Source organism: Malaya genurostris, chromosome 3 (genome assembly GCF_030247185.1).
Source record: "Malaya genurostris strain Urasoe2022 chromosome 3, Malgen_1.1, whole genome shotgun sequence".
Taxonomy (NCBI): domain Eukaryota; kingdom Metazoa; phylum Arthropoda; class Insecta; order Diptera; family Culicidae; genus Malaya; species Malaya genurostris.
Window position 1 is genome coordinate 228020239 of NC_080572.1, and position 14939 is coordinate 228035177.

Below are 14939 nucleotides of genomic sequence, written 5' to 3' on the forward strand. Positions count from 1 at the left end.
TTTGTCATGACAAGAATCCGAACGAGTAAGGAATAAACTCGAACCGAAAGCATTAATAAATGAATTATTCCCACAAATTTTATTATTCCTGTCTTGAAACCAACTGTTAAAATTTACTTTGAAGAAGAATTTTCGGAGAACCATCATGCGTAATTGTACCGGAAATTTAACTCGTATTTCCTGTGCACAGTCGCCACGAGTCGTTAATATCGCAAATATACGTGATGTGACTATTATTATTATTATTATTATAATGTTGCTTTATTTACCCTCGGTTTTAACCTTACGGTCATTCGCCGAGGTGTGATGTGACTAGTTTGTAGTTGATTTATACTGAAAATTTCTTCAGATTTCGTCAGTTGGTACATGAAATGTTAGAAAACATTGGAGCTCTGAGCTGAATTACAGAATTTACTATATTACAAAATTATTATCATAAAACATATCTTATGAACTTCATTCAAAACATTTTTGCGAATTTCATAGGACTATCTTATGAATATCTGTTGTAAAACATTGAAGAATTTCCTTTCTATATCATAAGGCAAACTTATTGAACAGTTTTATTATTCTTATATTTGGAAGTCATAATTTGTCTTATGAGTTTCGAAGATTATTTTGTCTCAGCTTTCGAGCTTATTTGAAAATTTTATAGTTGATGAATTTATTGCGCAGTATCTAAGATATCTCCAAGCACCCAAGAACGCTGATAAACTCAAAGAAATAAGATTGTTTCAAGCAAATTTTATGCGAAAATAATTGAAATTCGAAAATGTGAGCCAACACGGATTTTCGTGTAAATTGTCGTTAAAAATGACGTTTTCAGTAGATTAATAGATTCGAAACATCTGGCAGCTTAACGATGGTAGAATACTTGTCGAAAGATGTAATAATTACCATGAAGTACTCAGTTTGTAAAGCTATATGCAGAAAAAAATTTTGAAAAAGTTAGTGAATTCCGGGTAACTCTAACGAATTTTGGTGTTGATTTTTTTATTTAATATACTAATTTAGAAATTTTTAGTTGATATTGTGACAATAACAATTCTGGTTTGATTCAACCATAGTTTTTTTTAACCACGGTTGTTTAGAACAACCATATTCTAGTTAAAACCAAGCATATTCTGTTTGAATTAGCGATATATCGGATTGAAACAAGCAGGTTGAAATTTCTATTCATTCAAAAAAGACGGGTGGGTAATGTCAGACACATAACTGAATGGCGTGAATACGAAGCTGATCTGAGAACTGTTTATTTTGTAGGTTTTATTATTTGATGCACAACAAACCTTTTTATTTTCTTTCAAGAACCAACGAAAATTATTTTGAAGAATACCATAGTATTATATACACACATAGAAATACAAAAGCGTGTAAATTTACTTCTCTAAAGATGTACATAAAAGAAGCGTAGCAATTCATTAAAATTTACGTCTTATGGCAAGTAAAAATAAATCATATCATAAACTTCACAATTAGTTTAGCTAATGTTGGAATCGAAACAGATACAATATTTATAACGATTTGGCGAATGCGCAAAACCTATAAGGAACTCCTGAGCGTGGAAAGGCGGACTTACGAAAGCCTACTCCGGTTTTTCTATCTGAGTTGTGGCTAGAAGTACTTTCTGTTAACATTCAAACGTTGCGGAATATCCTTTCCAGGGAAACATACAAGTCGTACAAAACCAGTAAATTTCCGAAAGGACAACGGAACTTCCTCTCCTTTATCAAGTTAAATAATATCGATATAAATAGTAGCGAACATACAAAAGTTGGTCTTGATTGACGAAAAGAAAATTTTTTCGCTTTATTGGTTACTTTCCATCAATCACTGCTCTTCCAATCTGGTTTCGAACGATAACCAGTCAGAAAAATATTGCTTCTAAAGTCGAAATGTCTAATCCCAAAGGTGTCATTGCAGACGGTACCCAGTTCGATTGTTGGACCAAATCTGCTTTTGCATTTCGGTGGATATTCATCTGAATAAACACCGAACTAAAAAACCATCATGATTGAAGATTAATGCTCATCGGAGAAATCCATTAGTACACCCACCTTTTCGCGCCATACAACTCATGAACAGTACGGTACGGTACTTGTCGGGCCAAGTGGGAATTTCGGTTCGATGCCGGAAGTGAGCGGGTGGAAAATTCAAGTGGAAATGCTTCATAGGCACCCCAACTGCCCGAACGTTTACGGGAAAGCAGCCCCCGAAAAAAAAGAGCAATTGCGAGTGGGTTAATAAATATTCCTTCTTTCTTTGCTAGAGCACCCGCATGTGAGAGCGGTGGAACAAGTGGGCCACTACCGACACGATCGGAAGTTTTACGCCACCGACAGATCGCTTTGGGTGGAATTCTGAAGTTCTGCGAATGAAAAACCGACTGGTGTGACGCGTATCGAAAACCAGTCACTCTTTCTACTGTTCTTTTTCTTCCGGCACTACGCTGAATAATAGCAATATTTAAAATTCCAATATGTTAAACTAAGAGGTGATGAAGAAAAACGACCCCGGACTTTTTCCGGCAGCAAACGATGATGGAGATCCCTTTCGGCAGCGTCGGCAGCCCGTTCGGTTTGGTTGATGCGAAAAAGTGAGCAAATTTGCATTCGTCGTTGAGTCTCATCGGGAGGAAAACGTTCAGTCGTTTTCCCCCGATGAGACAAGAAGGCAGAACTAATGGCTTCACACACACGCGAAATGCACAGCAAAAAAAAAGGAAGGCCTCCCGAAGATGAATGGATTTATTGGAGTGGAGCAAATGTGGATTGATGTGGAATGGCATCGATTTTCCTCGTTTCTTCAAGTGAGTGTGGGAGTGTGTGTGTGTGTGTGTGTGAATGTATAATGTCGGTAGTGTCGAGTTGAACGATTTACGATGGTGGCTTCAAATGAGCTGTGAGACAATTACGAAACTTTGAAGAGAACTTGACTTTTCGCATTACGAATGAATTACAATCATCGAAGTGTTTTTTTTTGCTTTGCAGATAACGTTTCAGGAAATTGTTATTAAAAGAGTTCACTCATTTTCAAGTTTCCACGAATTCGTTTAAACTTTCACTTACCGGTTTGTTATTGAAAAACTTTATTGATAACCAAGTTCTGGAAAATAGATTCGAGCATTCACGGTTGTTTCAGATGGCCAATAAAATGTGCCATTTTGATATTATGTAACTCTATTAGCATTTGCATTTTTATAAATTTCAATCCACCTTTTTTTAAAAAAATGTAAAAATCATCTGGTTCCGACTGTTAGTTTTACATTCCGACAAGTAGAAATGTCTTGGTTCAAATGAGTGCAGTTGATCTACATTCGATTCTAATCAATTCTTTGCATTACTTTATTAAAATTTGCACTTTCAATGAATTTCAGTCCTCTTCCTCCTAAAATACTGAATTTTTTCAAGCTTTTTGTCGTGAATACGACTTACTTCACTATGGGACGCCTTTTCAAAATTTAACCCTGTACAAGAATGGGCAGAACTTTATCGCGAATATCTCTTGATGTACTTAACCCAACAACATAATTTTTTCTACAAGTTATCGGAAATATGATCAGGAATTTGTGATTATATTTTCAACATCGTAATATAACCATAAATAACTAAAAACTTTCAGTTCCGATTATCTACTGGATGAGTATGAAGGGTAAACTTAGATTAAAAATCGTCCATTTTTTTTTTGTTTCAATTATAGAGGCTTTAACATCTTAGGTCATTCGCCTCTTCGGACCAGAAAATCTTTCTGACCCTATGTGCGCGGTTGGGAACCGAACCCAGGCGGGCTGCGTGAAAGGCATCGACTATCCCATCACGCTATACCCGTCCCCCTAATCGTCCATTTCTTCTAGTGCTTCAGACGGAACTGGATGTCGAGGTGAGGTTCTCCCACCAACATCAGTAAGAACAAACCAGGTATGAAGCATGAAACGCTCAGGCCGTGCTCTCATTTGGACTACGGTCGTCAGGAGAAGCAGTCGGCAATGAAGGCAGACCTTTTGTGTTGTATGAAGCCTCAAACGCTCAAGTTAAAGAGAAAAAGAAGATCCTGCTGCTTGTTGTTTGCATTGGAACAAAAACAACGAAAAATAGGCAATAATGAGGAACATGCTAAATCTGCCCTTCTAATGGCTCCAAATGTTATCTAAAGAGCTATAAAGATTGTTTTTTTTTCGCAAATCGGAAATTAAAACCATCAGTGTGATGCAAATCTAGGATAATTTGATTAGCTTTGTGCAAATTTCGCAGTGAAAAATTCGCAAAAGGGTTTAATATCTTAGAGAATTACATAATTTAGCCCTTCTGAATGCCGGAATTAATCCCGTACAGCCTTTTGATATCTTTTACTAAAATATCCAAATCCAAAATTGAAATCCAAAATAAAGTAATCAACATAAAAATTCTATTTAAAGTCATACTTGTATACCAAAGAATTATGCGAAATTTTCCAACCAGTTGCCCATTTTTTAACCAGTTGTAATTTGTAGAACATTCTGTTGAATTGTTATATAAAATGCACCGACTCAGCATAGATACTAACTCAATTCGTCACTTTCCATCACGAACGTCTTCATATAAGGTGTGTGTGAAAACCGACTTTTTAACCGAGAGTCGACTGTCATATACCATTCAACTCATCTCGACGAATATCTGTGTGTATGTATGTGTGTATGTAACAAAAATGTACACTCAATTTTCTCGGAGATGGACGGACCGATTTACACAAACTTAGATTCAAATGAAAGATCTCTTAATCCCATAGATTGCTATTGAATTTTACCGGGATCGAACTTCCGGCTCGGCAGTAACGGGGTACAATGTGCAAAAAAAAATGAAGAAAAATGCGCTCGATTTTCTCCAAGTTAAATTAAATTCGGGAGTTACGTGTTAAAATGTTTTTAATGAACTAACAAAATACTATCGATTTTCTCACACGGAACGACTGAAATTAGCTCTGCGTCTAATTCGTATTACGGTTTTTGAATTAGTTGATTTTAACAACAAAATTTCCAAAAAAACTATAAAATTAGTTAAAATTGAGAATTTACTTTGCTGAAAAAAACTCTTATTTTTAGAGAATGTGTTAAGTTGGCGAATATTCTGGACACAAACCAGCAATATTTCAATCCAGTACGAAATTCTCATTGACAACAAATTTTGTTATTAAAATCAGAAAATTTGTTTCTATTTATCTATCACCATCATTACTGAAGAACAGAACAAAGAAAACAAAAACGAAATTGGTTTTATTAACAAGTTTATTAGCTAAAAACTCATGAGAAGTGTCAAAGCAAAACAATCCATTAAAAAGCTAAAAGGGACAGTGTTGTTGAAACTGCTTGCAAATTGTTTAGATCCCTTAGAATTAGAATTAAAAAATCTAAATTAGCAAAAGTAAGATTTTTTTAGTTGTCTTAAAAAATAACTAACTAAAATCAGAAATTCAACTAATTTTTTCGCCAAAATGCTGATTTCGGTCTTTCCGTGCAGAGTCCGCTTATCCAATTTTCACAAGCTTAAATTTAAATGAAAGGTCTTACAGCTCTATATAACCCTACCGAATTTCATCCGGGTACGATTTCCGGTTACAATTACAGGCTGATAGGTATAAAAATTTCATTTTCAGGAGCGTGTTTTTATACATGACACAGAAAAATCAAGCCTAAAACATTTAAATAGCCGTATTATTTTTCAGTTAGGCAGGAATGGTTAGTTAATGACCAAATACGTTGATTTTGGGTATACCTAACGCTCGTATTCGTACAGTATTGTACTGTATTTTCGACCCAAATACTGCGTACCGTTTTTTACTCTCAAATGTACAGTATTTCAATTAAGGGGCTGGGGTCCACTAGGAGATTGATAGTACCTATTAGCTCTCTCCGGACAGTACCAGCCTAGATGCCGTGTGGAATCCGGCGGAAAAAATGAACCAAGAATAGTTCCACTGGGTTCCTGCTTCCATGTCGTAAAAGGCGACAATTGCAGGAGTTTCTTTTTCCTTTCAGTTATCAGATATTTTCAATGTCTCACTTCTGATTACTCTGTTTTACCAAATTGTCTCTTCATTCAACCTATCAATTTCCGTCTAACTTCGGAGAAAAGTTTCATTTAGAATGTTTTCTTCTTCCATGCTTTTGATTGTCTTTCAGGATTATCAATTGAATGATAAAAATCAACTATTGCGCAAATCAGTTGATATTACAACTTTAATAACAGAGATAACATATATCGGTATATTGAATACATAGTAAAAAAAACACTTGATATTAATATTTCAAACAATAAATTTATATTTTTCTCGGTAGCCGGCTGCCCAGATTATCCAATTTAACTAATTAACCATTTTAATAAAAAAATTAAAATAATTAAGCGAAAATAGTATAGAATCAAGACGCGCGTGAAATTTGTTAACCTTTATTTGGTGATTTAAAATGATTTTATAACAACTGTTTAGAATATGTCAATGCAATGAATCATCTATTTTGTCTAAATCCTATTCACTCGTTTTTTTGTATGACGTAATTTCATTTATAAAGAGCTGTGAAATTTCGAATAAGAGCTGTGAATCAAGACTTCCCGGGACTTCAATTAGGATATTGCTGAAACGTTTACTCGGGAAGTCAGTGAGTTTAGTGGTGCATCCGAGCATCTTGAAACCGGAACATACAAAGTCGCGCGCGAATAATACCAATACTGAATTTTACTAACAAATATCCTTCTCCCGTGACACTTGTGGAGTGCGCAGTAGTATATATGGCCTCTAGTAACAACAAGTGTTGGACTAACATCCCTTCCCATTCCTTAGACGATCTACGTTCGGGCCTGGCCGACGCCGGTACTGATCAATGAATTCTGGGATTACCAGAAGATGTACATTGAAGGATGATTTACCAGTCCCAGGTCGGTAAATCTCCCTGTACAATTTCAGCTAATCCCGATCAGTAACGGAGTAGCAACCAGGGGTGGTCGCTCAAGCTCAAGCTCAAATGTACAGTATTTCATTTAGTATTGTATTTTTACACTGAAATTTACTGTATTTTTCAAACTAAAATTTAATACGACATTTTAAATCTTGAACGCATTGAATTTCGATTTGTGGTAGTACAAAACGTTAGAAAGGACAATGACAACACGTAGCGAATGTGAATGTGGATGTAAGTACATCCTAATAACAAGTTTTTCATTACTCATTCTTTCGGTTCCGCAGATACAGGGTGATATGCACCAAACACATGGAAAAAATATGCACTCACTTTTTTCAAAGATGGCTTAACCGATTTTCACAAATTAAGATTCAAATGAAAGGTCTTAAAGTTAAAAAAAAAATTTAGAACATTTTATTCGGATCCGACTTTTGGTTCCGAAACTAAAGTGTGATAATTGAGTGGAAAATTATAAATTTCTTGAGTATTTTTCCTCGAGTGATGGTCAAAAACAGGCACAAATCCCATAACACTGTTTAATAAATTTTTCTAGTTTTGAACTTGTTAGTTTAACGGCACAAAACCTTAATTCGGCACTACTAGTCCCCTCTTTTTCCGTTCCGGAAGCACCGAAAGTAGCATTAGCATTAGCATTAGCATTAGAGACCGCCCGTGTGTTGCTACTCCGTTATTGATCTGGACCAATTGAGATTGCAAAATGATTTTTTGAAGTAACATGTTTGGGAATAACACATTGTTTCACACTGTGCAAACTGTATTGAACCATGCATGCTGATCAATACCGACGCCGGCCACGTCCGAATGCAGATCTACTTGGGAGGGAAAGGATTGTTAGTTCGATGCATGTTGCTACTAGGAACCGAGGAATCCTCTGCATTCCCACATACATAACAGGAAAGGATACTTTGTTAGTAAATGTTTTAATAATGTTATCATGTGTTTATTGCTCTGGGTAGCCGGCTACCAAGAATGTTTTAAAGTATTATGGTTTTATGTGTTAATTTGTGATGGCAATATAATGCACGAAACAGTCAATCTCCGAAATTGACAAAACTCCGGACAGCCGGCTGTCGAGTATGCAGTCACTCGTTTATGCATCTACTTTTCGCGTTTTTTTTAGTCATGCAAAAAAACACATGCGGATTGATAAAAAAAAGGTATCATCTCACGGCTAGGTGGATTAAGCACGTTTTTATAAATGAAACTACGTGATACTAAATAAACGAGCGAATAGGATTTAGACAAAAAAGTTGATTCATTGCATTGAAATATTCTAAACAGTTATTATAAAATCATTTTAAATCACCAAACAAAGGTCAACAGATTTCACACGCGTCTTGATTCTTTATTATTTCCGCTTTATTATTTTAATTATTTATTAAAATTATTAATTGATTATATTAGTTGATCTGGGCAGCCGGCTACCGAGAAAAATATTAATTTACTGTTTGAAATATTAATATCAAGTGTTTTTGCCTTTCTCTATAGAAAGGTATTAGAATTGCTGGAAAAACCGACTTTCGAACGGAGCCTCGGAGACCCATAGTGTTATATACCATTCGACTCAGTTCGTCGAGATCGGAAAATGTCTGTGTGTGTGTGTGTGTGTATGTGTGTGTGTGTGTATGTATGTGCACTTTTCGAAGATATTTGAACGCGCTCAATTTTCTCAGAGACGGCTCAACCGATTTTAACAAACTTGGGCTCGTTTGAAAGCTACTGTCGGGCCATTGATCAAGTTCGAAGATCAAATGGCTGTGACTTTTGGTTTCGGAGATATGATTGTATAAGTGACGTAACCGACAAAAGGCGTTGAATTTGAACGCGCTCAATTTTCTCAGAGATGGCTGAACCGATTTTAACAAACTTGGGCTCGTTTGAAAGGTACTGTCGGGCCATTGATCAAGTTCTAAGATCAAATGGCTGTGACTTTTGGTTCCGGAGATATGATTGTATAAGTGACGTAACCGACAAAAAGCGTTGTATTTGAACGCGCTCAATTTTCTCAGAGATAACTGAACCGATTTTAACAAACTTGGGCTCGTTTGAAAGCTACTGTCGGGCCATTGATCAAGTTCGAAGATCAAATGGTTGTGACTTTTGGTTCCAGATATATGATGGTATAAGTGACGTAACCGACAAAACACATTGATTTTACCGCTCTTATATATATATGGGTGCCAAAATTTTAGGATCACCTCTATTTTCGTTAAGTTCTAGTGCTCAAAAGTTTAAGCACCTCGAAAAAAGCCTTCATGCAAAATTTGACCTAAATCGGACATGCGTAAGGGGTGCTGCCCGGTGGTAAAGGTTTGACAATTTTCGATCTTGAAAAAGCACCATAGGGGGGAGTACATGAAATTTCCAAAATCGAAATTTTTTTTTGTTGCCAAAACTCTTAAAACTGCATAAAACATCGAAATTTAGTGTCATCTCAAAAAAAAAATTTTTTTGAAAAAATCAACTTTCTGGGACTTAGAAAAATTTTCATATTTTTTCTAAGTCCCAAAAAGTCGATTTTTTAAAAAAAATTTTTTTTCGAGATGACACTAAATCTCGACGTTTCATGCAATTCTAAGCCTTTTGGCATCAAAAATTTTTTTTCGATTTCGAAAATTTCATGTACTCCCCTATGGTTATTTTTCAAGATATATGAAAATTTCACTAAGTGGACTAAGAAGGCTTTTTTTAGATTAGCATTACTGTTCTCATACAAATAGGCAACGCAAATGTCAAGCACTAGTTTGGAAAAATGATGCTGACTGTGTAAAATAAACACTGAAGCATGCTTTTGTGAACTACTCGAATCAATCTGAATCAATTGGTGTCTAAATTTATTTTATAACATATGAAACATATTTTCATGAGACTGTTATGAAAGAAGAGAAAGGCATTATCACACCACTAGGTGGATTAAGAAGGGTTTTTACTATGTATTCAATATACCGATATATGTTATCTCTGTTATTAACTTTGTAATATAAACGGATTTGCGCAATGGTTGATTTTTATCATTCATTTTATAATCCTGAAAGACAATCAATAACATGGAAGAAGAAATCATTCCTAATAAAACTTTTCTCCGAAGCTAGACGGAAATTGATAGGTTGAATAAAGAGTGAAATAGAGTAATCAGAAGTAAAACATTGAAAATATCTGATAACTGAAAGGAAAAAGAAACTCCTGCAATTGTCACCTTTTACGACATGGAAGCAGGAACCCAGTGGATCTATTCTTGGTTCATTTTTTCCGCCGGATTCCACACGGCATCTAGGCTGGTACAGTCCGGAGAGAGCTAATAGGTACTATCAATCTCCTAGTGGACCCCAGCCCCTATTCCGGAAGCACCGAAAGTAGTGAAGAAAAACTCCAAAAGTAGAACTCTTCTCGATTTTCCAGTAACGCTTGAACCGATTTTCACAAATCTTGGTTTAAATTAAAACTCACATTGTCTCAAAAGCTACTGTAAAATTTCGTCCGGATCCGACTTCCAGTTCGGCAGTTACAGAGCGATAAATGTCAAAGCTTTCAAACTGGCATATAGAATAACAACACAATACCGTGAAATGTGGAAGAAGAAAACACAGCACGAACAATGCCTGCTTCATTATATTTCGTACACGCTATATAGGAAACGAATCGGTTACGAATGTCTGCTACTGGTGTTTGATTATATATCTTAGCTATTTTATGATATCATCGAATGAATAAAAAATGTCGGTAGTGCAGTAATGATGTCAATAATAATAAAGACTGTTCCAGAAAGTATGGACGCAACCAAAAACCGCAGCCATTTTGCAATGGTTCAGAATCTGTCAATGATTATGGCTGCATCCTGTTGTTTACGCTCTTCTCTAACTACTTGTGCAGTTGTTTATTCGTTTTCATTAATTTGTTTCGAAATGCGTGGACTTTCAGCAGAACAACGTCGAAAAATTGTGTACAAATGGTGCACAGCACGCGGACTGTCACTGAGAAAGATAGCAAAAATAGACGGAGTAAGTGAAAAAACCGTGCGAAATGCAATCAGGAAGTTCGGTGAGGATAACACCTTTGAGGATAAACCGAAAACGGGTCGAAAAAAGGTTAAACGTATACTGAAGGCGTTCGAGCAAAAGTTCGGGATGTGGCCAAAAAAGTGGACACTTCGAAGTCAAATGTTCTTCGTGCTAAAGAACGTTTGAATCTTCGAACCTATAAAAAGCAGAAACAACCGAAACGTAGTCCGAAACAAGAAGCATCGATCAGGCCGAGGGTTCGAAAGCTGTACAATACGATTCTTGCTGGAAATTTGAACTGCATAATCATGGACGACGGAACATACATGAAACTCGATTAGAAATCCTTGCCGGGACCACAATATTATACGGTGCGAGAAGGGCAAGTGTCAAACCAGTCCGAGACATCGATTGAAGTCGAAAAATTTGGTAAGAAAGCTATGGTCTGGCAAGCAATTTGTAGCCGCGGTAAGATGTCGAAACCCTTCATCACCACTGCTTCAATGAACAACGAAATATACATCACGGAATGCTTACAAAAACGACTTCTATCCATGATTCGAAGCCACAAGGATCCTGTTGTCTTCTGGCCAGATCTTGCTTCTTGCCACAACTCGAAATCAACGGTAGAATGGTATACTACCAAAAATGTCACCTTCGTCCCAAAAGACATGAATCCACCAAAATGCCCACAACTTCGACCAATTTAGGAATTTTGGGCATTAACGAAGGCACATCTTAGGAAACATGTCTCGGCAGCCGAAGCCATTCAACAGTTCGAAAAAGATTGGAAAAAAGTGTCAAAACTTGTCGCCAAGAAGTCTGTACGGAATTTAATGAGGAACGTTCGCAAGAAGGTGCGTCAGCTAGTCTACAATGGCTAAGTAGCAAATGTTGGGAATAATATTCTGTTGTTGTAGTCTAATATTATCAGTAAATCGAATAAAAATTGAATATCTAACACTTGTGAATTATTTACAGCGAAATCAAAGTGCGTCCATACTTTCTGGGATAGTCTTTAATAATAGTAATTCTACTACATGTTTTATGCTGCTAATTCATGCTGTTTAGCTTGACTCACAAGTGCAAAAGTAACAGAAACGCAGGTTCGTTAAGTTTGTTAAATTTCGATTAATTTTTTCAATCGAAATATAGCATGAGATTGAAAGTTTAGATTTAACTAAGTTCAAAACTGTTTCAATTTGTAGCTGGAAAACGAACCAACTTAGGCTATTCCGGTCATCTGTATCCGATTTCGAAAGTATTAGAAATAATGATCATAAACTGCAAAAAGGATGTCACTCATTTTTCTTCAAGAATCAAAACGATTTTCACGGACTTATAGGTTCAAAGGAGAAGTCCTGCAGTTTAATACAGAATTGTTGTGGATACTACTTCCGGTTCCGGAACTACAGAGTAAACAGAATTTGTAGGTTGGTCAAATTAAGTCCGACCAAACTTTCCTATTTCTATTCAATGAACAGTTGTTTTTGAGAATTCCACAGTAATATTTATGATGTTATGAGTAATATGAGAAAGGTATCATTACGCCACTAGGTGGATTAAAACAGATTTTAGTTTTTATCGAACTTAAAAAAGCCCTAAACAGTAAATAAAAACAATTTAGATTATGTAAATAAATCATTTGACAATTATTTGCTTTCAACGATTTGTTTACTCTTGTTAAGGCGTAGATCCGTGTTGAGCTAGTTTTACATTTGATCAGTATCTAACGAGGAAAACCGTTTTAAAAAATGATGTGCGAATACAACTGTGTGATGAAACCCGCAAAAAAGCTACCGCAAAGACGGGACTCGAACCCGTAGCAAGCTCCTGTCCAGGGAAATCGGTTTGCCAACTAAGCTACCCTGCATGTGAAACACACGAAAAACAAAACAGACTAATTGAGGGCTGAAGCAACTGGCGGAGGGATTGCTATAGAGAAATGACTACAAATGAACGCCGTGGCGCCCGAGCACAGCTGAACATGCTTATTTCTTTTGTTCAATTAGAATGTTTCTTCAGTCTAATTCTGATTAAACAACTTGCTTGCGGCAAGTGTTTTACATGCAAGATAGTTTAATTGGCAAAACGATTTACCCGGATAGGAGCTAAAAACGGGTTCGAGTTCCGTCTCTGTGGTGGCTTTTTCGTGGTTTCCATTATATATTAGTATTCGCATATGTTTATCATATGTCATGTGAAAACGTTAATTAAATTTAAAAATTAAAAATTAAATTAAAAATCACATAACGCTTTTTACCTGCAAACCATGAAAACCATCGAAAAGATTTTCAAACACAAAACTGATTGATCGAACGGTGACCTGTATAAGAAATTAAGAATTCGATTGAGCTAACAAGTCCATAATTAAAGTTATTCACATGTTTTGACCAAACACATGAAAACATCTGTATTCTGTAAACCATCGCCAGACTGTAAGGCTTGGAATAGGATAAACACACACACACACACACACACACACACACACACACACACACACACACACACACACACACACACACACACACACACACACACACACACACACACACACACACACACACACACACACACACACACACACACACACACATACTCTCACACACAAAAATCGATTTCGAAAATCTTAAATTTTTTCCAAGTCACTAAGTCGATTTTTTTCAAACAAATATTTGTCGAGATAACACCTGATCTCGATGTTTCATGAATTTTGGAAGACATTTGTAAACAAAAATTGCTTTCTACAGTTTTGGATATTTTGTATACGCGGGTTTCCGAAGTTATGCGTTTTTTGTGCACGAATTTACAAAGTTACGTGTTTTTTTCTTGAGTTTTGGGGCAATAAAGCCTTCAGGTATCCTCAAATTTATATTGGGAACATTTTTCTCATCTTTTGTTTCAAAGAAGATATAGATTTGAAATTACATCAACATGAAACCGAGGAATATCCGTTTTTCGGATTTTTTATTTCTCGTAGATTCCGATCACCTTACCTCTATCGGATACCGACGAATGAATTTGATTTCTGATTGAGATTGAGTGGTGAACGCGAATGGAAAAGCGCTTGCTGTTTGGACGACACTTATTATTTAATAGCCGGCAATTCAATTGTTCTCGAGTATAAACACTCAAAATCCGTTCAAAGTCTAGCACAAGGCAACTCACAATAAACTGCGCTGAAGTAGCTCATTCATTATTTTAAATGACTATTCAAACATTGAACTTGATTGCTCAATGAAATTAATTGCTTGATCCTTCAGTTCGAGAATGCAAACATTGAGTTGAAGTTTAGCTGGATTATCCGGCGTTTAAAACATCATTGATAATATGTACTTTAATACATATTGGTTTGTTAACTCGTTATCTTTAGATCTAGCATCGTTGACTTGTAGAAGTATTGATATGGCGCTCATATCATCGTGCCACTCACTATTCATTTCCAACATCCAAATATAACTTACTTTCAAGAGTCAACTCAGCGTCGTTCAAATTTTCCAAACGTTACGAAGCACCACCCGCACACTTCAAACTGAAACATCTGCGTAAATAACGATAAACGATTGCTAGACTCATCACAACTAAAATTCAGTCAAATCTACCGACCGAAAAAACACTGAAACTGTGACCTCAATAGAACATCACACCGAGACGGTTGAAGCTAAACTGAACAGTGATAAGAATTTAGAGTCACTTGCGCACGGTAAGTTCCAGTTTCTCGTTGCACATTGATACCGGGACGAACGGGTGCGCAAGCTTTATTTACTGCTTACTGCCTTGCCTTCGAGCATTACGGTCGCTATCTCCTACCGTGCGACGAGGCAACGATGGGCACAAGCGAAATCCGATGGCGACAAATTTTTGCATCCATGACCGTGCCCTTCCATCAGCTGTTATCAGTGTGCGCCGGCGGTAAACGGCGAGTGCCGTGCGCGAGGGAGTGCCGGTTCAGCGGTCGTTTGATGTTGAAGTCGAGTAACAGGGTGGAGTAA

The 14939-nt window shown here is 36.4% G+C and overlaps 1 protein-coding gene across 5 annotated transcripts in view; it reads right to left on the reverse strand.

The window, feature by feature from the left end:
* LOC131439141 (axotactin) overlaps positions 1-14623 on the reverse strand; it is a 193304-nt gene extending 178681 nt beyond the window's left edge. For 2 of the 5 annotated variants that reach the window (XM_058609809.1, XM_058609814.1), the window contains exon 1: positions 14412-14622. The gene's annotated coding sequence lies outside the window, so the exon portion shown is untranslated. Of the gene's footprint in view, positions 1-14411 lie in introns of all 5 variants that reach the window. The other 3 variants (XM_058609807.1, XM_058609812.1, XM_058609810.1) reach the window with 3 other exon arrangements.
* Between the last annotated feature and the right edge of the window lie 316 nt (positions 14624-14939).